At 43.3% G+C, this 26,351-nt stretch overlaps 1 long non-coding RNA gene across 1 annotated transcript in view; it reads right to left on the bottom strand.

The window, feature by feature from the left end:
• Positions 1–262: 262 nt before the first annotated feature.
• Positions 263–26,351, bottom strand: part of LOC120499308 — a 72,342-nt gene continuing 46,253 nt past the window's right edge. Inside the window, exons 2-3 of the long non-coding RNA XR_005626844.1 lie at positions 5,149–5,234; positions 263–445 (exon numbers count right to left, since the gene is read on the bottom strand). This is a non-coding gene — a long non-coding RNA (uncharacterized LOC120499308). The remainder of the gene's footprint in view (positions 446–5,148; positions 5,235–26,351) is intronic.

Genomic DNA, 26,351 nt, shown 5'->3' with positions numbered 1-26,351 from the left:
CTTCACAATAAAAGAAGAAAGCAAGTATATTTTAATTTTAAGAATACATCTGGGGGATTAGAAAACAGGTTTAGATAGAGGAAGAGCTCCTTAACATACTGCTTGATCTATGCAGGGAGTATGAAAACCAGGGGGTGGAGTTATCCCTTTAAATAAAATAATCCATTTAGAGGAGCTGGTCCATCCCTGGTGAAAAGTCGCACAAAATACATGTTATTGCTACTAATGCTCCCACTACTAAGCACATCTACCCCTTTGGGGGGATTGTGCTCTAAATGTGGCTTTAATGCCTATTAAAGACAGGTAGGCTTCAAGTAAATGGGCAGCTTCCCTTGCCAGGAACAGCTCTGCACACCAGTGCTGGGTCTGGATCCAGCAGCACCAGACAAAAGTGCATATGGAGCAAGCTCTCCTTCCTCATTCTTCTATGCAAATGCTGATGCCTCTGGAAAGAGAAAAAGTCTGATTAATGTGGTTGCTTTCATTTTATTAATTTCATGCTATGTACAGGCATAAATATGTGTGGTGATAAGAAGCAGTAATGGAGAAGGCAATGAGCACATGGAGAGCCAGAGAGGGGACATGTGGACCAATTACAGTATTAAATATACAAACTTTTCAGTGCTTGTCATATTACTTAAATATTTGGAGGTTAGTAGTCATATGATGGAGATGGAGCATATGTTAGGTTTAAAGAAAGGGAAAATTAGGGAGTGTGCAGAATCAGACAGGGACCTCCTGACCCAGAGGTTTATTCTGATGTTTCTTGGGACTCCTCACTGGTGGAATAACTTCTCAGTGTCTGCCTTGGGAAGATGGACCTGCCTGCCTGCCTGTGGAGGCCAGTGATTCCCTGCTGAACCAGCAGGAATATTATATCACTTATCTGCTTCTGAGGATGGAAAGAGACATTTACAAGGACCAGATCCCACCAGAGAACAGCAGTGTTTGAAGCAATCACTGCTAGATAATTTGGACTTGAAATGTCTGAATGTCCAGGGCTCTTCTTTTCTAGACACAGGGATGGACATAGTGTTTGTGCTGGAATGGGAGGTCACAAAAACCAGGGACATTTTTCCCCATCTTCATTCAACAAATTCCAAAGATCTAACAACAGACCCCCAGAGAAGCTCTTTCTCAGCAGCAGCTGGTACAGCCTGAAGCCTGGATGCTGCTGGTCAGTGTTCAGGACTGCCAGGGATCCTGCATCTCTGTCAGTCAAGACCAGTATTTAGAATATGCTGGCTTTTTCCATGGAGCAGGAGGGAATTGCAAAGTTTTAGCTGTAAAATAATATAGCTCAGGAGTATTTCAGGAATAAATATTTGCAAAGTTATATGAAATTATGAATGCAACAGTGTCCAATCTTTCAGCTTTGAACACTTACTGAGTTAGCCCTGTATTTCTATGTGCAAAGCCTAAAAATCTGGCTATGTTTATTTATTGATCTAGCAGTTTTAATTCCATTAATTGGTAAATTGCTGTGGGGAAATGAGCATATTGAACTTTTCTGAACTCCCACATATTGGTTGCTCTAAGCAAGATCCAAGTATGGCAAAGAGGCTTGTCACTGTGCAATATCACATACAGAATATGAGCAGAAAAAGAAAAGGCAAAAGTATGTGTGGAGGGAATTTTTCACAATTAGGAAACCTTGAAATAGACTGTTGGCCCTGAATTTGCCAGAATGGAGAATCAAATGGATTCACTAAAAGGGAAATAATTTGCAATAATAGCATCCCACATTTCCATCTTCACCCAGAACAGATGTTTTTCTAGCTCACAGCAGGATATAATAGTCCTGGAGTGAGAAAAAAAAGGATAGAGGAAAGCAAAGATCTTATAGGTAAAGCTGATGTAGATGCTGCTCTGGCTTGCAGGTAGATACTTCTCTCAGAAGCTAATCTAGCTAAGAATTCACTTTGACTAACTCATGAGGAATCCCAAAGAAACCAGCTCTTGGAGATCTTATAGGTAAAGCTGATGTAGATGCTGCTCTGGCTTGCAGGTGGATACTTCTCTCCAAAACTGTCAGAGCTAATCTAGCTAAGAGTTCACTTTGACTAGCTCATGAGGAATCCCAAAGAAATCAGCTCTTTATTAAATTCAGGGGGATAATCTCATGCTTTGAACTTGACCTATTCTATTCTGGGTGTCCTGCATTCCATACTCTGGGTTACAGGAAGATAAAGTTGCTTCTTCAAGCTCTTGGAAAGAGGATTGACATGGGATGAAGGCAAATCTCATGGAAAGACTCCAGGGACCAAATGTCAGGCCACCAGCTCTTCAGTTGAAGAGAGCTAAAAGAAGAGGGCATCCTTGGCAAATGATTACAAAGGAGTAATAATTTGTTCAAGCCACTGAAAGGATTCCTGACTGCAGGAATCCCTCTCTTCACTTGGCCTGAATACACATGTATTCCTTCTTTGAATATTTTATGCTGTTCTGGCTTGTAGCATGCATTCCACTACTGTGCCCTGGTTTGAATGTTGTTTTCTTATGTCATTTGGAACAGTCTCAAGAAAGAAGAGAAAAATGCTTTTAAAGGAAAGAAAAATTAGCAAAATGGACATTTCCATCCCTAGTATCTGGGGCAACAGATGAGGTTGTGAAAAATATGCCTGTAGGGCAAAATTCTGCTCTCATCACTCTTGTGCCCATCAGAGACAGTTCCAATTTAAAGCACTGAGGATCATGCACTGTGGAGCTACACTTTGTTAATTTATTATCCCTCACCTTAATCTGGTGTATAAATAATGACAACAGGCAAGCGTGTAGCAACAGCTGTAGATTGCTCTGTCCTAGCAAGCAAGCAGAGTTAGATCAGGAGGTTCAAATATGAAAGAACTTTAACATGTCAGTTTAAAAAGCTCCCACGTTTTCTATTTCAAAATATCACATCAGCCCATAGCAGTCTTTCAGAGAAAAGGTAGAAACAAAATTGAGAGAGAGGAAGTTTGATAAATAAACTATTTTAAATAGCTATTCTCTAAGAATTTATCAGGATGAGATAAGGGAATTGGCTCAGAATTTTTGGCCGGCCACTTTGTAAGTGATAACACTGAGTCAAAAAGAGAAAGCTTTTTTCATTTGATTGGTTTCAGTTTTAATAAATCTATGCTGCATTGGTATGCAGAGTGATTAAGCCTTCCCTTTGCCATTCAACACACAAATGGCCAGAAACCAGCATTTTCATCATGAGTTTCATTTCTTCCTGGATTAGTTTTCTGACATGTCTCAGTTGGCTCATCCCTCTAGGAGCATTAAACATTTACATTTAGGCAATGTGAATTACCCTTGAGTTGTTCCCTATTTAGGTCCCGTCTGTGAGGATTCATACTTTTCATGTCTTGAACAGGAGTTTGTTTTAACTCTGATTTCAAGCAAGGTGTATCTACAGACACACCAAACTGGCCCAGGGATCACATGAGGATCTCAGAAAAGTGTGCCAAACCTTTCTTCTAGATGCCTGCTCATAGATACCAGAACTGGGGGATGATAAGATAACGTGTAAATAAGCTACTGGGTCTTCAGATAGAATTATACTGTAAGAAAACCCTGCCTTGCTTGGGAACTGTTCCTGGATGTTTCCTGCAATATGTGAGGAATCAAAAGAAAACACTGAGAGCAGCAGAATCGTCTTTGTGCAAGTACAAAGTAAAGGTACAGAATTTCTTTCATTTTGTGTAGGGTGTAGGCTGTGTCCACCTGTAGGAGGATAGATCAGCTGCCCACATGGTGCCCAGGGTGGACAAACTATCATATTTAAAAGGCTTTCCTCCTCCTTTGGGGAAGATGAAAACAGGGGCTCCTGCAACAGAGTGTGCACAAGGGAAGTATTTCACAGAGATACCAATCAATAAATGATGAATTGCTCTGGGCATGTCTCAGCCATAACAACTGTGCTCATCTGAGGGGAAGGCTTTGCTTCACATCAGTGAAAGTAGCAGGGACAAAGTGTGTGGGAGCCATGCAGAAAGGCTGGGGGGAAGAATGTGGGAGAGAGCAAAATAAGTAGAGAATGGGAAACGTTCAAGAATGTTTGCCAGTAATGATTACGATTATGATCATGATTATGATGATAATAATAATAATAATAATAATAAAAGAACTTGCTTAGTTAGGCTTACTAATTGTTCTAGGACAGGTGTGGTAGTGAGTAGAGAGCAGCATAAATTGTCAGAAGTAAAATGTGGTTTGTTTCTGGGCTTTGGGCACACTGGTATAATGCATACAAAACCATTTCTTTGTCTCGGTCAATGTGCTAGAAATCCCAGACCTAAGGGGTTGAAAAATCACTTCTTCACTACTGAAATCTCAGTCCATTAACATTAATTTAATCATCTGCTGGTGTGTAGCTGATGCAGACATTCCTTTATATCCCCACAACGACTTCCTAACTATTCATCTTCAGTTGGTGGGCAGGCAATAAACACCTCTTCACAGGTCACTGACTGATTTAACTAGGTTCTAGGTTAAAAAATTACAAGATTGCATTGCCAGTAAGTCTTCACACTGCAGTCCCTTGTGCAGATGTTTGGAGCAAGAGTAGCATCCAGTGGTCAAAATGTTAATTACATTATATTGAGGGCATTGCATGCTGGAAGCACCTTAACAACTCCAGCTTTCTTGCAGCAAAAACGCAGGTGAGCAGAAGCCTTGAAATTTCAGGGTCATGCTTACATTGCACAAAGGAAACCTATGCAGGGTAACACATCTGTCTTTCTGCAAGGTTGGTGTGTGTTTTTTCTGCTGATGCCAAATGAAATCTACTGACCTTTAAGTTTGTAAATTCTAAGATGGATGGATGGATGGATGGATGGATGGATGGATGGATGGATGGATGTCGCTGCACATGGATACCATGCACATAAGGAAGGCAGGAGGAAGGTGAGTGGGGAGGAAGGTACTGTGACCTTGGTGTGATGTCTGGGATGAAACCTTGAGCACAGGACACTGCAGAGCAGCCATGCTTGCAGTGCTGTGACTCGACTTGGCTCAAGGATCTCAGGCACCATGCACAGCTGAAAGCAGCAAACCTCTGTCCTGGAAATAGGATGCCAGCACTGCCAGGGGGAATAGGTGGAGTTTGACTCATAATCAAGGGAGATAGGAGAGGGGATGTCCTTAGGGGAGGGCAGCACCTACCTATTTATTGGTGAGGGCATGTGGTTGGAGCTGTGGAGGTGGAATCTGCTTTCCTCCTCCACAAATGCTCTTTATCTTCACCTGGCCTGGGGAGTGAGAAATAGGGGCAAAAGGTGAGTCACACATTGAGAGGACAAGCCTTGCTTGTGCTTTGTAGACTACAAGAAAAAAGTGACCTCAGATAAAGGCCCTGCATGTACTCAAGGGCATGGAGAAAGGAGACTTGTTGAGTTTCTTGTCAGTCAGGAGAAGAGGTTTCATTAATCACACTGCAAGTGAGGGAGCTGCCAGGTGTTCAAGGGGGAGCACTGGGTTTAGTCCTCCTAGCAAAACAGGTACCAGCCAGAGAACAGGGAGCATGCCATCCAAAAGGAAAACAAGTCTGTTGGAGACTGCTAGGCTAGGATGTCAGAAATTTAGCAAGTGATAACTCAGGTTAGACATCTAGGGCTAATTTTTTCCCTGGAACTGCAATAAATGATAAAAATTAAAATAAATAAAGAAATAACATATAAATAAAAAGCTAGTTTTAGAAAGTCCACCACTCATGTCCTTGTGCCATGTCAGCATCACAGATGAAGGACCCAGGAAGGATCCCAGGAACAAACCTGGATGCAGCTTTATAGGAGTGCACAGAGCTCTGCCTTTCCTGGGCAAAATGCTCTGGTCTCCCCAGCACCAAGAGACTTGTTTTGCTGCATTTCTGTGGCCTTTCAGTGCACCATTACTCTGTGACCTCGAGGCAGTAAAACTTGTCTGGGGCAGTTAATGATTCTCCCTGCTCCCATGCAAACATTAGCCAAGGTAGGGGAGAACCAGCTGCGAGGGCTGCCTCACTTTCTTTTCCTTCCTCCTTTACTAACAGCAGAAATGTTGCAGCTCTAATGCAGAACCACACTTGCCCAAAGTGCTGGAGAGAGGAATTCTCCCTTCACTGTCTTTCCTGCTGTGTGTGTCTCCCACAAAAACACTGTGAAAAGGTCAGATACTGAGGCACACACAGGGAGAGTTCACCCCAAGGGCAAGAATGTTACTTAATTCCAGGCTGCCTTGCATGCCTGGGTGGATATATTTTCAAAATTATTTCCTTCAGGTTCACACTATCTGACGTGAAATGGAGCACCCCATTAGAAAAACCTTTTACAAAAGAGTTTCTCCTGCTTTCCTAGGAATGCTTGGTGGATTTTCCATCACGTGTGTGCTTGGCACAGTGATGTCTCTGTGTTATGCTGAGTTCTGCATGCTGCAGGATTGCTCAGCAAGTCTTGTTGGAGCACATGGCAGAGGCAACTTCACACAATTTTATGGGACAAATTGAAGGGCTCTCCTCTCCCCACCCCACCTGACTGCTCAGGTAGGCTGTGACACCTTCACATTTCCAGCAGATTGCTGTGGGCATGGCAGCTCCACGTGCTGTGATGGTGTTAGGGCACTAAATGCCACTGCTTGTGTCTCAAGATCTCAGGTATTTTCTCCAAGGGAGAATGAATGCCATAGGGCAGCTAGATGGTGAGTACAGGATCGTGTGAGCCTCCAACATGTGGGCTTGTCCTCACACTGTGGCAGCCCAAAGCACCATAACCTCTTCTGTCAGATGCCTGGTAACCAAACCAGCCTTCCTGCACTTATCCCGAGATAAAAGTACACCATCCTTTCCTGCAGAAAGCAATGAAGCCTTCTACTGCCTCACAGGGCAAAACTTGTTTAACTCTCCTCCCTGAAGACTTAATGAAAGAGCCTGGGAAGATGAGCTGTACACAGCATGCATTAACCAGAATATTAAGAAAACAGACCAGAATCTGTTTCGGACATAATTTGCACTGCATCCTGCACAGCGCGTAGGAAAGCAAAAGAGGGAACTGTGCCTTTGCCAGGACATGAAGACTCAATGAGTTTCCAGAGGTTTTGGTGTCCCTTCTGAAAACCTGACTGTGTGGGACACATTATATGGGGTGCATACACCTCTTTGCTGCACCACATTTGATTGTGTTAGGAACTATCAGTGCAACCTGTTGTGCTTTTTTTGGCCTATGAATATTAAGTGCTGGGGTACAAGGCCGAGGTAGGTTCCTAATCCATACAAAAGCTGTCCTGGAAATACTTTGTGAATTCTCTGTGACAAACACAAAATGTTCATAGAAATAGTCCTATAAATAAATTACATAAACAGAATGCAATTAAAGTATCCCTAAACTGCATGTACTAAAAAAAGCAAACAGCAGTAAATATGATAACTTGTACACTGTAGAGATGTTTAAATTACTGAATAAAAGTAATTAACACTGAGAGCGTGTAAGTTTGGGAGAGGGTTCACAGTCACAGTGGGCACTTTTTCTCTTTGAGGCTGCACAGTGCCAGGAGCAGCATGGCTCTGAGGGATAGCAAGAGTCAGCTCATTCCAGGTTGCTTAGTTTCTGTGATAACAGTGCTAAAAATCTGATCACACCCCATTCTGGAAAGCCAAGGACACTGCATAGAGATGTAAGACTCTAGAGTGCCTAGAGGCAGTGATTCCTTTTCAGATATTCCTCTCAGGTTTCATAGTATGCTGATACAGGAAAGCACCCTGGCATGAGGATCTAGTATCTAATGGGCTGCATATTGGCTGCGGGCTGCTTTGCATTTTATTGATTCTTGGCAGAGGCAGTACTGGTTCTTGGCTAGAGGAGTAGGAGTCTGATTAGCAGCATAAGCAAGGCAGGTCTCAGGGGTCATCTGGGTGACAGCTGCTTGCAGAGATGGGCAATGGGTGCTGGGTGTTTGTACTCTGCAAGCCTTCTTGCCTGTTGACACCACACTCTGAGCCAGCACGGGAAGTGCACCTGTGAAGCACCACCAGGACCTGGCAGGTGCAGCCCCAGTGCTCCTCACCCTGCAGCCTCCTGCCAGCCAAGGGCAGCACGGGCATCTCTACCCACCTAGCAACAGCAAGACCTGACTGGCAATAAGAGAGCACCTTGCTACAGCCTTCTCTGAATCTGAAATAAATTTTATCTCCCTTGTGAGCATGATCAGATTCCTCATCCAGTTATCAGTCCTGTTTTGCAAGCAGTTGCAGAGTCAGAGGGGTTTGTGGCTTTGCTTTGCAATGTGCTTGTTCCTTGTACTTTGCTTGTTACCAGAATAAGACCAGCAGTAAATGTAATGTTACACAGAAAGGCCCCGCTATCAAAAGCCTCTTAGCACAAGAATATTTTTGTAGAAAGCAAAATAACGTGCTAAGATTTGTGAAGCTAATAAACTAACCCAGGCTTTCTACGCTGATTTCCTACAGTAATTCCCAGCACAGCCAAAGAGCACGATCCACAACTCTTTTGTCTGTAAACACTTTCCAAGGCCATTTGACTAGAATGAGGTGTGGGCATGCAGGCAGATTTGTTTAGTGCTTCCCAGCTGCCCCCTCCTCCTTGCTGTCCTTGAGCTTCTTCTCAGCTATGTCTGAGGTAAATGTGGTTTCACTCTGGGGTCTCATGCAGAAGTCCTGCTGCAGGGAAGCAAGGACTGGTTTTATCTTACAGCCTCTGCAAGCCCTTTCTCCAGAAAGGGAGAAAGTCTTGGGCACCTGCAGATGTAACCAGAGTAACCTGGGACTGCAAAGTGATGCAGGAAAACACCTGTAGTCAAACCAAATGTTGCAGTTTAGGGGTGTAATACAAGTGTTTTGACTTTCTTAAATGTAAAATTATTCCCAAACCGAAGAGCAATAAAATCTCTTGTCTGGTGCTCAATTCCACTTATGCCAGGACACAGTTTGAACACACCTCTGCCCCTAAAATGCAGAATTCTTTGGTTCAAACAAAGTAGGTTTAAAGGTAAGCCCTAAGGCCTGCAGGTGGGGCAGTAGAAGCATTGCATAATAGCATCAGACCTTCCTAATACCTTCAAATTCCTGCATATCCTAAATACAGCTGGAAAACAGAGCCCCCCAACCCATACTAGAGAGCAGCTGCAGTTTGATGAGAAATATGGTCAGCTAATACTAAAGAAAGAAGAGCCAGAGGAGAAACACTAGCTGCTAATATTACAAATACTTTCCCCATATAGATACTTTATGTAAAAAAACTAAAAGTAACATTTTATTTCTCCAAAGTTTAAATTTGTCCCTAAAGCAGTCCTGGGAATGCAGTGTGAAAGTTCTGTTGCTCCTTGTGATTCAAAACAAAGTGTAGTTGTTCAAGAGCTTTGAACCAGCCCAGGATTTATAATACTTGTAAAGCTGGTTCAGCTAGACTGGCAGAAGGTCAAGGTCCTGCTTTTAGAACTCAAATTTGAGTGTTACCCTGCACAAATATGTTCTTCCTTCAAGAAAGACTCTGGGTGCAGACTAAGGCTGTTGCTTTTGCTTTTACAGGGAGACAGTTTGTGACTGTGTGTTCTGCTAAATGTACCTGGGAGGATTTCATACCCTTCCATTTTCCAGGTCATCTGTCCCTCAGGGAAAAGAAATTAAGGGGGCAGGGGACTTAACGGCAGAGAGTGATAAAATCATCGTTGATGCAGAAAATAAAAGCAGATAATAACTTTCTCTTAGAGCACAAAACATCATAAGGCATGAAACAAAATAGCTAAAGCAGTGGAAAGTACTTCTTAACACTGTACACCATCGAGCTGTAAAGCTCCGTGTCACAGGACACCAGGAGTCTGGAAAGCTGTCATAAGTTGAGAGAACAATTGGGAAAAAAAAGAAAGAAAAAGCCATCAAATACTGTTTAATATTAATCATCCCTTCTATCTAAGGTGGTCCCAAGCTGCAAATGGCTGTAGACCAGAAAAATACTTTGTGTAATATCTCGGGTTTTTTTCTACCTTCTGCACCTGCTGTTGTTCAGTGTTTCGCCTCATGTAAAGAAAGGATTGAAATGAGGATCAAAAGATCAAACTTTTAAATTGGGAGAATTGCAGAGCTTGAACACAAGCACCCTCAACAGTAGCTGCTGCTCTCTCTCAGTGAACAGCAGACAAATACCCTCCCCCTGCACTGGCACTGTTATCAGTTTCCCCATCTAGGATGTCCAGCTCTAAAAACATTAAACGCCCCATTCTCATCTCATTCCACCCAAAAAAGGGAAAAGCTGAATCATGGCAATGCATAGCAGATGACGAACACCGGGAAATCTTTTATTTCCTTTCTCTTTTATTTTCTAATTGACTGGAATATCCTAATTTCCTGAAATATGCAGCTATGTCTCCCAATAATTTAAATCCTTTAATTGTGGTTTGGGCTTTTTTAGAAGAGAGAGTAAAGACCAATGCTAATTGTCTGCACTCTTCCCCACTCCCCAGCTCTCTCTTGTGCTGTGATCGTGGAGATCAGGAGCTGAGAAGGAAGCAGAGGAAGGATGTCGGGGTGTCCACAGCCATTCACAGCCCGGGAGCCTCCCCACCACGGGGGTGCCACACGTGCAGAGAGCATTCCCCAGCTCGTCCCCTCGGCAGGGGCAGATGTTGAAGCTGGCAGAAAAGCAGACCAAAGGGCAGTGTTCCCAGCTATTGGAGCAGGGTTTTTATCTCCCCTGATGTTCCTGCAGAGATGGAACACGACCCCAGCACAACCTCCCTGTCTCAGGGACCTGCTCCCCAGCATGGCTCTGGCAGTGCTTAAGCAGGATGTAGCTCAAGGCAGAATTTGGTTCAGGATCTATTTTTGTCCCTGTTCCTTTTCAAGAATATAATCTGTTAAATTAAATCAAACATTTTCTCCTGAATAAACAAACCACTGCATACTTTCCTTTTCTTCCAAACATACCTTTTAATTACAAGAGAAGAGGACTTGGCAACTCCAGCTAAAGACAGCCCCCTGAGCAAACAAACAAGCAAGTAAATAAAAGAGCTCCTCAGAAGGCTATCTTTATAGAAAAGACTACTTTTTAACCTAATTTTGAAATTAAGTTTATGTATAAAGTACCAAAATAACATGGAAGAGAATAATGAATATTCTGAGGTTAGCAGTACCACGCTCTAAAATTGAAATTTATAACTAAAATGCAGCAGGGGAGGAACTTCAAAGGATCTGACAAGCCCCCAGCGTTTGAAATACCATCAGATCAATAGCTGCACAAAAAGAACACCAGAGTTGTTTGAAAAGGCTGGGGTTTTTCCAGGTTCACCCTTCATTTGGTTTCTTTTTGTTGGTTTTAGTTTGGGGTGGGGGTAGGGGGAGCTGAGGAGTGGGGAGGGGTTTAGTTGTTGGGATTTTTTTCAAGAAATCCCAGATGTAGGTACAGATATTTTTTGCTTTAAGTAACTCTTACAAGTCAATGAGACTTGCTTTGTGTTTTTGAAATTCTACAGAAAGTGTTCCCTTGACCAGTGTTTTCTTTAACGTTTCCAGGAATCATTTGGTTGTAAGGAATTTAAAACTTTTCTTTGCAATATTTTAAAAATAGAAAGCTTCATATTTGAGAGAGTCTGAAAATGTGAAGTCTCGGCTACTAGAGCTAAAAATTTTGAATAAATACACAGTATCTCATTCTATTCCTCAAAATACATGTACTGATTTTCAGAGCAGTGAGTTTGGGGTTTTAACCATATTTTATTTGAATTTAAAATTAAGATCTTTGCAAATTCTATTTGAAAATTACTTTACACTTTTCCAACAGAGGAATCTAATAAACATAATAAAAATTAGAAGAATGTTTCACAAAATAATGAAGGAAAATGCACAATTTAAATGTTTGTTGCAGAATCTATGATATAACTCTTGCAATATGTATTCCTAAGCACTGAATTATTTTCAAAGGTAACAGAAACTCAGCTGCTCTGCCATTATAGGGAACAACATTTTCCTTCTCTAAAGAACAGTATTCTCAACTTTTTCATCAGACCTTGTTTGGAAAGCCTTTTAGCACTTCAAGCTCAGTCCTGGACACTACTGACTCAGCCAGGCTCAGTCCCTTTTGGAAAAACAAACCAAACTGTCACTGCCTCCATCTGCCACCATTTCCCCAAACTACTTACTGGGGGAAAAGTCTTAAAATTATGGCAGTGGGTTCCAGTTAAGTTGTTTTTTTTTTTAATTGCTTAAATTAAATTTTTTATGTTTATGAGTAAGACTTTCTGTTTTGTAAAATAGGTGAAAGCAACCAAAGAGATGCCAACGTGCTCCTGATAACAGGTGCAGTAGTAGAGGAGAAGAAAAAGGAAATTATTTTGGGGTGTTCCAAAATGCTAGAGCAGAATTGGTACAGCAAACCACAAGCTGAACCAAAACATAACACAAGCTAGTTTAAAGCTTGAAACTGTACTTTAAAATGCTGGGGTCTGTATGAAAGAGAAACAAGGAGGAAACAGCAGAGAAGCTCTTTTTAATACTTCCAATAAAGGTAATTCTCTAATTTTTCCTGCCACAGATAAGGAAATATTTAATGACTTAATTAACCCACCCTTCCCATGAAAACCATCACGCTGCTAAATTTCCACAGCCACCTATGAAGCATTCCTGAGGTCCCAGGGGTGGTGGCAGTGGAGCTGGGGAGCCCTGGGACCCTGTCCAGCCCTGCCAGGCCAGGCAGGGGCAGGCAGCCAGAGGCAACACAGGAGACCAGGCAGGAAGGAGGAGTGAAAGTCCTGCAGGGAGTGAGGGCAGCAGGGAGAAAAGAGAAGGAAATGTAGCAAGTCCAAATGCATAAATCATTCACATGGGTTGATATATTTACATGGGGGTAGAGCAGGCACACGCTGCGGCTGATGGCGCTCCAGATCCTTGTTTGCACTTCCACTCACCTTAGGCTGACAGTTTGCATTTGCTGTTATTACAGCACTTGAAATAACTGGAAGAATAAGCAATCTAGTGCTTCAGAATAATCCTTCCCTCCCCCAAATATTGTCCCTATTATATTTCTGCAGTAACAGAGCTCTGACACCTCCACTGCATGAAGTCCATGTGTCAATACCTCCTCCATCATTCATCCTCCCTCCATTCCTGCTAACCCTCACACCCTGCTTTTGAGGGGCTCCTCTGTCTCAGGCTGATACTGGGAGTTGAGCAGTGCCCGGACCAAAGATCTGTTGGCCCTGTAGCTCCTTGGAGGCTCCTAGAACAAAGAAAGGAAAGGAAAGATCCAGTGGGTGCCAGCTGGATCCACTGTCTCCAGGTAGATGGGGAGGAACCACCTGCTGATCTGTCATGTACTCATCAGGACTGGGAAAAAAGTGAAAAATTTCAAGAGGAACAGCAAAATAATTTTAAAATCACAGAGAAGATGAAGGGAAAAAAGCATCAAAGCTAAAAGTGCTACTAAATACTTCAGATGATCTATTCTAGCTGCCCGTTTTCAGGCTTTTTAATAACAAATTGATGATAAACAATGATGGTTGTCACCCTAGGAATAACTGGGCTCTCCTCTCCTTATTCTCAATTCTCTGTAAATACATTCAGCTGCAGCAGGATCATGTTTCCATTTGGACACTGTATCCCATTTATCCCCATTGGGATAAATGGAGCAGTATCCAAATGGAAATATGCTCAGCAGAGCATTCTTCTGAGAGATTTGGGAGACACCATACTGAAGTCTGACAGAGGGTGAAAGAGCAGGGATATCCAAGAGAGCACAAACACCTTCCCAAAGGAGTGACTGGGCACCTCAGAAGAGGTTTCTAAATGGATGTAAGAAGAATGCTGCTCTGTTCTATCTCTTCTTCCTTGTTTGAATTGTTCCCCCCTTTCATCAGCAGTGTCTCCCCTCCAAATATTTTTCTTCTTAACAACACCCTTTCCATGGGCATTTTTTACCCCAGAACCACAGTATGCTGTGCAAAATCCTTAATTTCTCCAGGCAGGACTAGGAAAGATGCAGTTTAAATTATCAAAAGTGCTATTTCATTAGCACAGCTAATACTGGTTTCCCTATTCAAATACACTACAAGATAACTTTCATTATCCATTTAAACAAACATAGTTTTCACAGATGCAAGTATGTAAATAAATGTGTGTCTGTTCTTGTTTTACACTCAGCCATGGCTGTGCTGACACCGTGCTGCTGATCATTTCATGTCACATTTAGCATGGCCTTGCTACTCTATCCTATTAATGATTTTTTGTAATTTCCTGTTTCCCAGGAGAATGCAGAGACTGACTCTCTAGCCTTTCCTGCAGTGTAAAGTGATGTTCTTTCCCTCCCATGTTCATGTGCTCTAAAAGCAAACTTTTGCAATATTTAAAGCAAAGTCTCAGGGAACAGAGCGCAGCCTCCTCGCCAGCTGTAATTACTCCCTGAAGCAGATCACATCCTGCACAATCACAAAGATGACACCACTGAAGACCACACCTGGTGAGCACAAAGGAGCCTCAGTTAAGAATGGACAAGCAATGGAAAGGTGGGGGGTGTCTTTTATGACATCCAGAGCTGGAGGGAATGTGCACAATTCTTCCAGAGGGCTTCCAGCTGTACCGTTAGGACTGACTTAAATGTTTTCCCTTTGTGTATCTATAGGCATTTTACCATTTCCCTTTGGTGCCCAAGCTCTAAAAAGTAACTCTACAGCAAACTGCAGGGTGTAGTGGAGACATGGCCTTCATCACTGCCTGCTGCCCACCTTTCTCAGCAGCTTGGTAGCTTGTGGTTTCCCACTGTAGCTGATGTCTCAACACAGCTAAAGCTTCACCATGCTCTGTTTTCGGCAGCTTTGTGGCTTTCATGCTCTCAAGCACGTTTCAATCTGCTTTTCCCTTCCCATTTCACTGTGCTCCTTTTCAAAGTGGTGCTTGTGGACAGAGAGGCCTTGAAAAGGATGAGCCCAGAGCAGCAGGTTCCCTGCAGAAATCAGAGGCAAAGGCTAAACAAAAGGTAATCTATACCCTATGACTCGTTAAGCCACAGGGTATCCATATTTCAGAAAGGCTGTTTTTGAAGTGGCAGCTAGTTTATAAGTTCACCTGCTCATCCACCGGACTTCCAAGCAACAAGGGATGTAGTTGAATTTGAGCTGTACATGCTATGAGAACTTCCCCACCACTTCTAATTTTCTGAAGCTGGATAAATCGTCTCAAAATTCTGTGTTTGCAGAGATTTTGGCTTTGCACAATGATTTCACTGTATTTGCCCCTGTAATTTTTATCTTCTGTTTGTTTGTGCAATATTTTAATGGCTTTGACTTTGTGACTTTACAGCATCTAAAGTGCTACAGCAGAGAGGAACAATAACATTTTCATTAGAAGGCATTGCCAGTCTGGGTTTTAATTCAGACTTTTCCAGCTGCTGATCTGTGGTCCAGTGACTGAAATGTATGTCCAAAGCATTTTCTTTTAGATTTTTTTTTTCTTGGTCAAAAACAAGAAGACAAATCCTACACTTTCATTTTGTGTCCATCCTTGGCCTTAGAGAGCCCATGAACAACCACAATGATGTCCCTTTAGAAACGTAGCTCCTGAGTAAGGGCACACATGGGCGCACCAGTGTGCCTGCTTCCCAAAGTATGTGAACACTCAAGCTTTGAAATCTGCCTGTTTGCTGGCAGAGCAATGAGCCATGCAGTATCATTGATATAAAGCTCCCCAGCCCAAGTCTGAAGCCTGCAAAGATATTGAACTGAAGGGAAGAGCTGCAAAAACCAGATGAGCAAATTACAATTCATCTCTTTCTGCTTAATCTGGGTACCAGTAAACATTTTTTTTTAAAGCTGCTACCTAATACTCTCACAGAAGCAGATAACTTGGTAAATTTTTCTCAGGTGATAGTAAATAATATTTTGCATTTATTTATTATTTATTTAGTGGCTTTTTTGGCAAACAGTTGCTTTATACCAACTCATCTTTTTAGCACAGGTTAACATTTCATAAATATAGAAGTGCAGAGATTCCCCTTTAAAATTCTACCTGAAAGAAAACAGTTTAAAATTATTCAGCTGAAGGCAATAGCAATTCTGAGACTAAAGCTAAAGTAACAACTGTACATAAATTAACAACTGGAAATAAATTAATCAGCATATTCTTCAGCATTTTTGTACTAGTAACGCAGTTGTAGTAAACCTGCATTCATCTGTGTTCTTGTTGCTTTGTCCCATATTCTGTGGCAGTATCTGCTAGTAATGCATTAACAAAAATCACATTCCCAAGGCATGGAAACACTTTTGTTAGCTCCTGACGTTATTAAGGTATCTTGAATCAATAGAGCTGGCCACTTACTGCGAGAATCGGAAATGCTGTGGGAGGTAATTGCTTCACAGCAAATGACTTCACATAATTTGATAGTCACTAGGTCTCATGCATTATTCTTGCTGTTAATCCACTGTGATTTATTATCCATTTCTACTCCATTTATAATCACTTTACTGTTCAAGGTTTTTCCTGATCTTTGCTTCTTAGAGTCCAGTCTCACATTTCATTGCTGGCAGTTAAAATCGAGAACAAAACAGATTAAACAATTGAAATGTTGTGCCCAACAAATATGTTTCACTTGTACTGTGTCTGGAGGGTGTCCTGGGCAGTCCAATCTTCCAATTTTTCTTTTCTTGTGGTAAGTCAAAAAGAGTATGTCAGTAAGACTCCCCTTTTTGGAGTAGCAATTATTAGATTTCACTTCACTTCCCAATCGAGCTACAAATACACAGCACTGTGCCTTTTCATGGTGCAGCTGACATTTATAGAGCATGTGTTGGAATGCTTTGAAAATATAAAGTTATCCATTATTTGTGTTTTCCATGGTTTTAAGGGTTGTCACATACAACCCCTTTTGGACAGTAGATGAAAACAGTCCTGGCTGATCTGCATTCCCTTCCACTCTGTTTTAACAATTTCATTCTGTTAATATTTCTCTAGGATTACTCTGCTCGAGGGAGGCTGGGCCAGATGACCCCCTGTGCTACCTTCCAACCTTATCCATTATGTGATTCTGTGATTCCCAAGTGAGAGATGTGGGTGAGAGCCCTCAGGTGAGGAGTGGGAAGAGTGGCCAGAGCTCCCTGCAGATTTTCCAGAGCTGTAAGTGGGCTCTATGCTACCCATGGGGAGCAGGCAGGACAGCCTCAAAATGTCTCTCTGCTTGGAGCTGTCTGTCCAGAATTCCAGCACAATATTTTCATAATTGTCAGTGCTGCATGTGAAATAAAACTTTGTCAAAACAGGAAGGAGAGAGGGCTTCTCTGTGCCAAGATAGCAAGGATCAGCACCAGAACCTGGAATAATGTTCTTTGTTTGCCCCAAAGCCTACAGTGCTTGTGTTGGATTGCTTTATGGGCAGTAAGGCAGGGGATGCAGGTGACAGCTCAGAGCTAAGTAACCTCTGATGAGGCTCCTCCTGTTTGCCTCTAAATAAAACTGAAATATTTGGAGCTGAGCTACATGAAGGCTAAGAACAGAAGGAGGCAGCATTTCCACCAGGTTGGACTAAATGACTCTCAGAGCTGTAGGATTATGCTCTTCATCACTACCAAAGCACAAGCAAGATTCCAGCCTATGAGTGACTTGAGTAGTGAGGATTATTTACTGTCCTGGGTGATCATATGATATCTGGGGTTATCTCTAGGTTCCTCAGTCAGTGGAATACCTGTAAAGTTACAGGAGGAAAAGGCATCTTCTCTCTTGGTCCTGCAGCATGACAGAAGGTTTGTCAGACTGATGCTTCACTCTCTTTCTGGTGAACACAGTTCTCCTTGTGCTATTCACAGGCTCCTGGCCTGTGTTTAGAAATCCAAGGCCATTAAAGATGCCCAGGAAGATAAGTAACACTGGGGGTGTTTGTTTTGACAGAAATTCTTTCTGCCTAAATGAGACCTTTGTTTCAGCCGAGAGTTCAACAGAAGGCTTGCCTGTGCTGTGCACACTTGACATTTTTTGTGGCTTAAGCCCATTTTATGTGGTAGTAATACATCATCAGGAAAGTACTGAGCTTTTTTGCTTGACCTTCTGTAGTTCCTGTTCCCATTTTTAGAAGCCACTTCAAATGTTGCTGTTGGTCATGTTCCATTTATATTCAATCTGTTCCTCATGTCACTGTTGTCACTCATAGTGCTAACTATGGAACTGAGAATTAACATTTGTTTTCAATGAAAGTGCATTTTCAGTCTCCTTACCTGCCACTTATTAATGGGAATTTCAGCATTACTTGCAACACACAAGGGGTTTTTTGGGTCTCTACTCATTACATGGTTATATGCAAGTTGCAACCTACTGCTCAAAAAGGGATTTTCCTATAATGAAGCCAATAATAATGTGTGACCTCTGTGGATTTGTTCATATCTCTTTCTGGTAAAACTGTGATGTAACAATCACCAACAATGAAGGATTGCATCCACAAACTCAAATGTCCCTATGATTTTGCTTTCTATCCCTTTTTTGAAGCAAATGGTGTCACAGCCATGACATCAGCGCTCTCTGTTAGGATGGGCAGATTTCCTCTCCTTCTCTTGTTCCAGTGATGTGAAGCTGATGGAAGAACTCTTTATCTAGACCTGCCTGGCAAGAGCTGGTCTTGTCACCACTTCTTGCCTGCAGGCTTGGTGCAGCTGCCCATTTTCCTGAGGGATGAGGGTCTAAAGTGACAGCTTCATTACTTAGAGACCTCCAAATGACAGGCAAGTCTGTCTCTAAATATAGCATTTTGTATCCTCTGCTAAAGTCATTCTTTTGCCATAAATGTACCATTAAGCAGGGTGTTAAAAATGGGTTCCATTTATGTTAAAAACAAGAGATTCACTGCTGCACACACCAGAGGTCTTCATGGAGCAGCAAACACTATCACTGTCCTTGTGGACACACCTGAATGGTCACTGGGTCTTCATAGAGGACCCTGTAGAAAATAAGACCTTTTCCAACTAAATTCAAACAGATCTTCCTCAGGGGTCATTTATATCAAAGAACTCATTTAAATGTGTGTGTTCTGTCTCCTTCTCCAACCCCCTTTTATTTGTCTGCCTTCCAGGTGGTGAGCAGGCTTGGACAGTTGTGCTGCTTGTATAAGAGTCCATCCCACTTCCAGCAGACAAGAGATTTTTACTAAGAACTCTTCCCTGTAGGATTTTCAGGGGGTGAGGTAAAGCACAAAGTTGAAAGTCATTATGGCAATGTCTGACCATAGGAATTTGACCCACCTGGCTTTTACAGCTCTAACTACATGAATACAGTTAAGGAAAGATAGATCTGGAAATAGCTGCCTTGGAGACATCTGTGGGGAAAAGGACATCTGGTCTTGAGACACACTAGCCTGGGCAAGACCCAGGTAAAACTTCCCCAGTTCAATCTCTCTGAAAGTTATTATATCATGTGGGCATGACTTTTAGTTTTCTTTGAAACATCTGGGGTTTTCGCAAGATAACCTGCTCATGGCCAAATGACAAGGGGTGTTACCCTGAAAGTGAGCAGGCAGTGATATTCCTTTAGATCATGTTGTATTTTGACTGAATTATGTCAGTAACAGTTTGCTGAGCCTGAAACTAAAATACATTCTGCTGGGGCTTGTCAAGAGAACTTATACCCAACATATAGCTTGCACAGTCACCCCTGAAACAGCCTGAGCCATGTGAATATTCAGCATGCATAGTTTGGCCAGTATGTTTGAACAAAGCTTTAAATTTCTTCAGGTTTTCTGAGTGCCAAGACCTTGGTAGTTCTGCAGAGCAGTAACCTGGCACAGCAAATGAAAGTACACCTAAGGAATCCCCCTGCTGATGACTGGTGTTGTGAGCAATCATGAGTCATATCTGCAGTGCTCTGAGAGGTCAACCAGAGGGTGCCACTGGAGAAGCACTGAACTGCAGCTCCTGGGCAAATCCCGTGCTCTTTAGCGTGACACTTTTCTCATAAGTCTTTGCAAGTTATCCTGCAAGGCCCTTCAGGTATCATTTCCTCCAAGACTCTGACTTATTCATACCACACACATGGAGCACAGGTGAGCACTGTGCACCAAGTTCTTACAGAAAGGCAGGGGGATAAAGGTGATGCCCCATACTGGCAAGGAGCTGCACTGGAGTTCCAGTGCAGTGACCACAAAACCTGAATGCATTTGTGTTGACCTACATGTCAGCTACAGAGGTCATCCACCTCAGAGGTTCAGCCTAAACTGGAGTCTGTACAGATCAGGATGCTCCAGATTTCCCACATGGGACAAGATTTTATCTCAGGCATTCAAAGGAATGTAGTACAGGTATGAGCAGGACAAAGTATGTTTGCAGTATAGTTTTGGTATGGCATAGTTCCCTTCACCATCTCTAGTTCGGGATAAATGCTCCCAGGGCTGCACAAAGAATTTGTTGGGTATTTATTTTCTAAGCACAGAAGACTTTGACCAAAGAGACCAGAGTGTGAACATGTTACAGACACCTCCATAAAGGAGTGAGTGAATATGTAGCAAGAAGTGGGTGCCCCGTGGCAGTAGCACTGGCTGGGCTGGCAGTGACAGGGGGTTGGCAGCAGGCTGGCAGGCACTGTGCCACCTTGGCAGGCATAAGGACAGCAGAGCAGGCAGGAAAACACTCTGCAAGAGCTGTCCCAACTGGTTCCTTGATGCCTTGACTACTTGCTTGGCAGACCATGCTCAAGCTGCAGCCCCTGAAATTCCCTGACAGCCCACCCGAAAGGCTGCAGTAGCAGCCTTGTTACCTGCTTTCAAAAGCTGCTTGTGCAGAAATGTGGGATCAGGATTTGCAGGGTCTAAGGCTGGGAAGTGGCCAAAGAGCCCCTCATGTGAGGCAGTGAATTTTGAGAGGATGTAGCATGGCTGATTGTGGACCCCAAAGGGTCCTGCTTTGTTGTCTCCAAGACTTTAACTTGTCATCCTAATGCAACCCATCCTGAACTGTATTTCTGATGTGTGCTCACAGCCCCAGATGGGAGTTCTCAGCCTGGGAGTGACACAGCTCCATGTGGATCCCGTGGGAATTATCTAGCATCACATCTTGGGATGGAGGACAGAGCCATGGGACAAACACTTGGATTGGAGCAGCAGGAGTAGGTAGGGTGCACATCCCACAGCCAAGTGCCCTTCTGCTGTTTCCTTTGCTTGTGCACAGTGCCCTTGGGAATGTGCATTCACAGCTCTGCTGGTGCTTGTACAAAAACAAGGGGCAAGCCAGACCTGCCTCCCACGCTGGGTAGGGAATGGGCAGAGCCAGTGGAGGGAGCTGCTAAGCAGGCACAAACCCAGTACCTGTGGCAGATGCAGAGGAATCAAATGGTGCTAAACTTCTGTAAACACAGGCAGAGCTCATCATCTAGGGAGTTAGGTGGTTGGTGCCAAAACCAAGCAGTAGCACAGCCCAAATCTGCACAGGAATCTCTCAGGAAAACAACATTTTGGGGTTCAGTTATCAGTGTTGGAGTTTATAAGCAAGGAAAGAGCTGCAGTGTTTGATAACCATGGAGGAGGCATGAGCTACAGGGATTACAGAAGATGCAGTTTATTGCTCACTGGACAGTTTTCTGCTTCTCAGGGCACAGGACTGAGGTAAGTTTGAGGGGGCAAGTTTTACAGCTGTTCCAAGATGACCTCAGTGTGAGGTTCTCCTCCAATGCTCAGGAAACACCCCCTTAAGTCCCTACCATACTTTTAGTGGGTCCTATTTCTTGTGAGGTAACAAGGTTATGCCTGTGTGAGAGCCCAGCTTCCTGCCTGTGCCATGAACTTGTATTACACAACATGAGTATTGTGGCACCTGAAAATAGTGATCTCCAAGCGATATTAAAGGTCAAGACCATGTAAACTGCCAGAAAGCTTAGCCTCAAACACACTGCAGCAGGAGGACCGTGGGGATGCTTTAAACAGGCTGAGGCCAGCCCTTTGCTATTACAGCAACCACATCATCCAAGTACCAGCACAAATGCAGCAAGCTTACTCCTAAATTAGCTAGATTTCTGTTCTCACCCTTCTGTTGTAAAAGACCATTGTAAAATATGTTAAATGCCATGCACCCTAACAAACCAACCCAAACAAACTCAATATTCCACAGGAAATTCTGTGTATCTCTCATGGCTTGCTGAAAGTAATGTTTAGGACTACACCTCCAGCATCCTGCCTGCCCAGGGAAATGTGTCATCTGTGAGGAGCTACAGGAGGATCATTGTCACAGAAAGATTCCCTGTTGGCTGCACTCCAAGGCTTTAAAACCGAGCTCTTCCTTTAGATCAGTGACACTGCAGGAATACACACTTGGCTTCAGAAGCAGTGTCAGAGTGCTCAGCTGACCCTGTAACCGCAGTGCAGCTTCTCACACTTTGCTGCTTTGCTGCTTCCTGCTCCCTGGAGACAGTCCTGGGCTGGATTGTCTGGCTGCATATCCAATATGCAATCAGGAGCCACCATTTTCAGATCTAAGATGTTGGTCAGAGGTGGGTTGGTTCACCAGACATGTCACTTCCCAGGGACATGGGACCCTCCTCCATCTGCATTCCTGTGCATGAAGGGCCAGGTACAGCAAAGGAGCTGATGCAGCAGGAGCTGGCTGTCCAAACCTGCTCATGTTATATGACTGTTTTGGTTCAAACCTGCTCATTTTATGTGACTGCTTAGTTTCAGTCAGCCAATACTCAATGGCAGTGTAGGTTTATTTCTAGCAAGAGGAGATTATATAAGTAAGGTTATTCTTGGTTGTGCAGTCCTGTTTGTTTACAGGGAAGTGCATGCATGCCTATGTCCCCAAAACAACCTGGAAATGAACAGCACATATTTGTATTGCTCACTCTTTTCAAGACAGCTTTTCCTCTCAGCTCTGCTTGCCCAAATTTTCTGTCTCCAGGAGATCTGTCCCAGGACAACTCTCTCCATTACTTTTCCTTATTTTTTCCTGGCTTCCAGCCTCTCATATGCTTTCAGCAGCCAGTGTGCTTTCCTCAGCGTTCGCAACTCATCCCATCAGGCCAAGTTTTAGCTCCTGATACACTATATGCAATGCATTATGTAAGTTCCTACCATCAGGCCAAGTTTTAGCTCCTGATACACTTTATGTAAGTTCCTACTATTTTGAGCTGTCATGGCCTTCAGAGGCTGTTTTTCGCTTTCCATTTGACTTGGAGAAACCCTACATAGATTACCCACTGTTCTTAATGAGGTCTCTGCCTTTTGCCTATAGCAGGTTATTTGATTTCAAATGTAAATAGCCTCTACTAGAGCAGTAAGATAGGCTTTAAATCACTTGTGTGAATGGTAATTAAAGGACAGTACTCATGAGAAATTTTACAAAGGAAAATTATTTGAAATAAGCGAAGCTTGTATTGCTGCACATTAATTATTCTGTACTTCCCCCTGTGTTGCTAAAATGTGGTGAGTTCAAAGAGGTTTCACTTCAGAAACTTCAGGTGCCCTGAAATTATGTTCATGGCAACCTGCTCCACTCTGCTTATGTGAGGAAATTCCTAATTTCAGGAGCTGCTTCCATTTCCTTGCCTGTTTATCCTGTTGCAAACACCTAAAGTGTTTCCTCAGAGCAGATTGTGGTGCTGCTCTGCCTTGGCAGTGGAGAGCAGCTCAGCCTAACACCGAAGTGCCCGAGCCTGAGAGATCAGGATCTGCACTGTGTCCCTCTCCTGCATGGGGGACACCCTCTGCTCTGAGCACGCCCTGCACACCCACAGGGTGGGCTCCCAACAAGGGCTCTGCCTCTCCATCCCACTGAGCGTGATTCTTCACACGGGAAATGACAGCTGGGACACAGAGGGGAGGACCTGCCAGGCTGGCAGTAGGAGTGCTCCGGGACACAAATCCCCTGCACACCCTGATCCTCTGAGCCAGGCAGGCATTCAGCTACACAGCATATTCACAGTGCTAATCACGTCGTGGACAGTCACATCCAGGTATCTCAGAAATGCCTGCCTGGACTGATGCAGGGTAGCTGGGATTTGCCAGAAATCTGTTCTCTCATGTGCAGCTGTGTTACCAGGTTTTTAGGAGAGTTCAAAATATGAGTGATTATGGCCCTAAGGAGATGTGAAACAGACACATATTGAACTTTTAAAGAAGTTTTTCCTGCAAATCAATGAAGTGCTGGTTCTCACTTTTATTTCCATAACCATATGACTTGTTTTCACTATGTGTCAGCTGCCTGCTAATATTGGATTTGCACTTTATAGAGAGGGTTTTTTCATATGATTTCCAGAGAGGCAACTGAATGCTGGTGAAGGTGAGAACTCGCTGTGGGCCAGTGGTAAATGGGAAGCAGAAAAACATTTCAGTCCAGGCAGCCTACAGTGACCTGAGAGAAGGGCTCTGTCTGCACAACAAGTAATGCAGCATTATAGGAAGGAACAGCAGAATGAAACAGCTCATGCTGAAAGCCTGACTTCTACATTAGGTGCTTTTTAGGAGGGTTACTTAAGACCAGCTCATCTGGTCCAGTGGGCTGAGCACGCACTAGTGTTTCACACACCTCAAATGTGCTCCTGGAGGATCTCATGGCTTAATTTAATCTGAAAGGGATCTAGCTTACAGACTCCAAGCATGCAACACCAGATGCAGTAGGTGAGGACAACTGGACAATCTGTTTCAAAAGCACATCCCTTAACTAAAACACTAATGTTGGCAAGGAAAAGGACTGCTTGAAATAGATTAAATTTAGATTAGAAGAGAAGTGATGTGTAGGAACAAAGAAGCTGCAAGTTCACAATAAATTGCAGCTGACAAAAAAGCCCAGCAAATAAGTATGCAGTTTCTTATTCTTTCTGCATCCCTCTCCTTCCCTGATACACCACAAAGGAAGCTGGGGTGCTTAGCTCTGCATTCCATATGCAGAAGAAAGAAAGCAGCCATCTAGAAATTAGATATTGCAATAAACTCTACAGGATCTAATAATAACCGTTTTTAGTTTAAATTAACTTAAATTAAATTAAATTACTTGCCTCATAATTTAAACAGGGGAGAGCCACATTTTGCCTTCAGTAGAACACATACTGGAGCAAAATTTTTTCTATAAATATTTAAATAAACTACATTCATTAAATTAGTTTTCCTCTCAGTCATTCTATTTACTTCTATTTGCTATCAAAAGTTGCATTATGGTTTCAGCTCAGTTCTTCCCTGGAGGCCATAGCCACAATAATATTGTTTGATGTAAATAGGCCGTGGTGACTGAATTTTTTACTCCAGTAAGCATATTGCTTGGAACACGCTGCTCACTCCCATGCTCCAAAAAACTGTGAGGGGATGACTCATAGCTAACAACTGTTACTGATCTCATTTCCCTTACTCAAACTCCACAGTTTATGTACAGTCCTGTGTGTGAATGTGTCTCCATTCTCACCTTAGTCAGTCTTAGGAGCAAAGAAAGGAGTTTCTTTTCTTTCTTTTAGTGGACTGGTGCTCATCTCACTAATTTAATGTTCATTTACAGGAACATAATGGAAGTTTAAACTTCAGTTTATCCCACAGCAACTGCACATGGTGTTTTTAGAACTACTTTCTAAGCATTTTTAGGATAGATGGCCAGGTGAACTTGCACCAGCCCAGACTTTAAGGAGCTATTTATATTATGCATTTCCCACTCTGAACTGCTTGTCTGTGCATAAAGATCTCTGCATGTGACACACTTCCTTCCTGGATGTAACTACACTGCTGTTGTGGTCTTCCACTGCTAAAATCAGCCACAAAGATTTTTCTATGCTGCAGTAATCCCTCTCTGCTCGTGTTTATTTTGGTGGCTCTCCCGTGGCCTCCTCCCATGGCACGAGTGCAGCGCTGCTGCGGGGTCGCGGCGGTGGAAGCCAGGGCTCTGTGCCAGCATCACCACAAACACTGACACTAATGCCAGGGCACTCTTCTGCCTCGGGGATGGCCATACCCAGCTCATCGTCTCCCTTTTCCTGTGCTTCTGCTTCGTGTTTCCCCCAGAGCACCCCAGGAAAGAGGAGGTGCAGGGAGCTGCACGATCCCCACTACAGGCACTGGAACTTTTGGGAGAAGCAGTGGAGACTGGCCAAGGAAGACTGCAACTGGGCTAACAACCCTGGTAACCCGAGGCTGCAAAGATGACTGGGGAACCTGCAGGGGAGACTCTTCTGGTTGAGCCCACACTAAACACTGGGCTGGATTTACTGCCATGAGTCACACGCACTAATCCTCTCCTCAAGGCTTTCATCTGGCACTGAGCTCTTGCTTTTCAGTCTCCACTGTCATCCTCTAGCTAAGCAGTTATTTTGTATCGAGAGCTCGGTGCAGTCTTTACCAAAAGCTTGCCTTATCTAAGTATAAGAAAGGTGAACAAGTTCTGTTAGAATAAGACAATTAGCCAGTGCTCCTTCTACCACATTGCTCACCATACTGGCAAGGCCAGCCAGTAGGAGAAAG

This window comes from Passer montanus, unplaced genomic scaffold, assembly GCF_014805655.1.
Source record: "Passer montanus isolate IOZ18808 unplaced genomic scaffold, ASM1480565v1 scaffold16, whole genome shotgun sequence".
NCBI lineage: Eukaryota > Metazoa > Chordata > Aves > Passeriformes > Passeridae > Passer > Passer montanus.
Note: the sequence above shows the minus strand (reverse complement) of the source record. Positions and strands in the feature narration are given on the sequence as shown.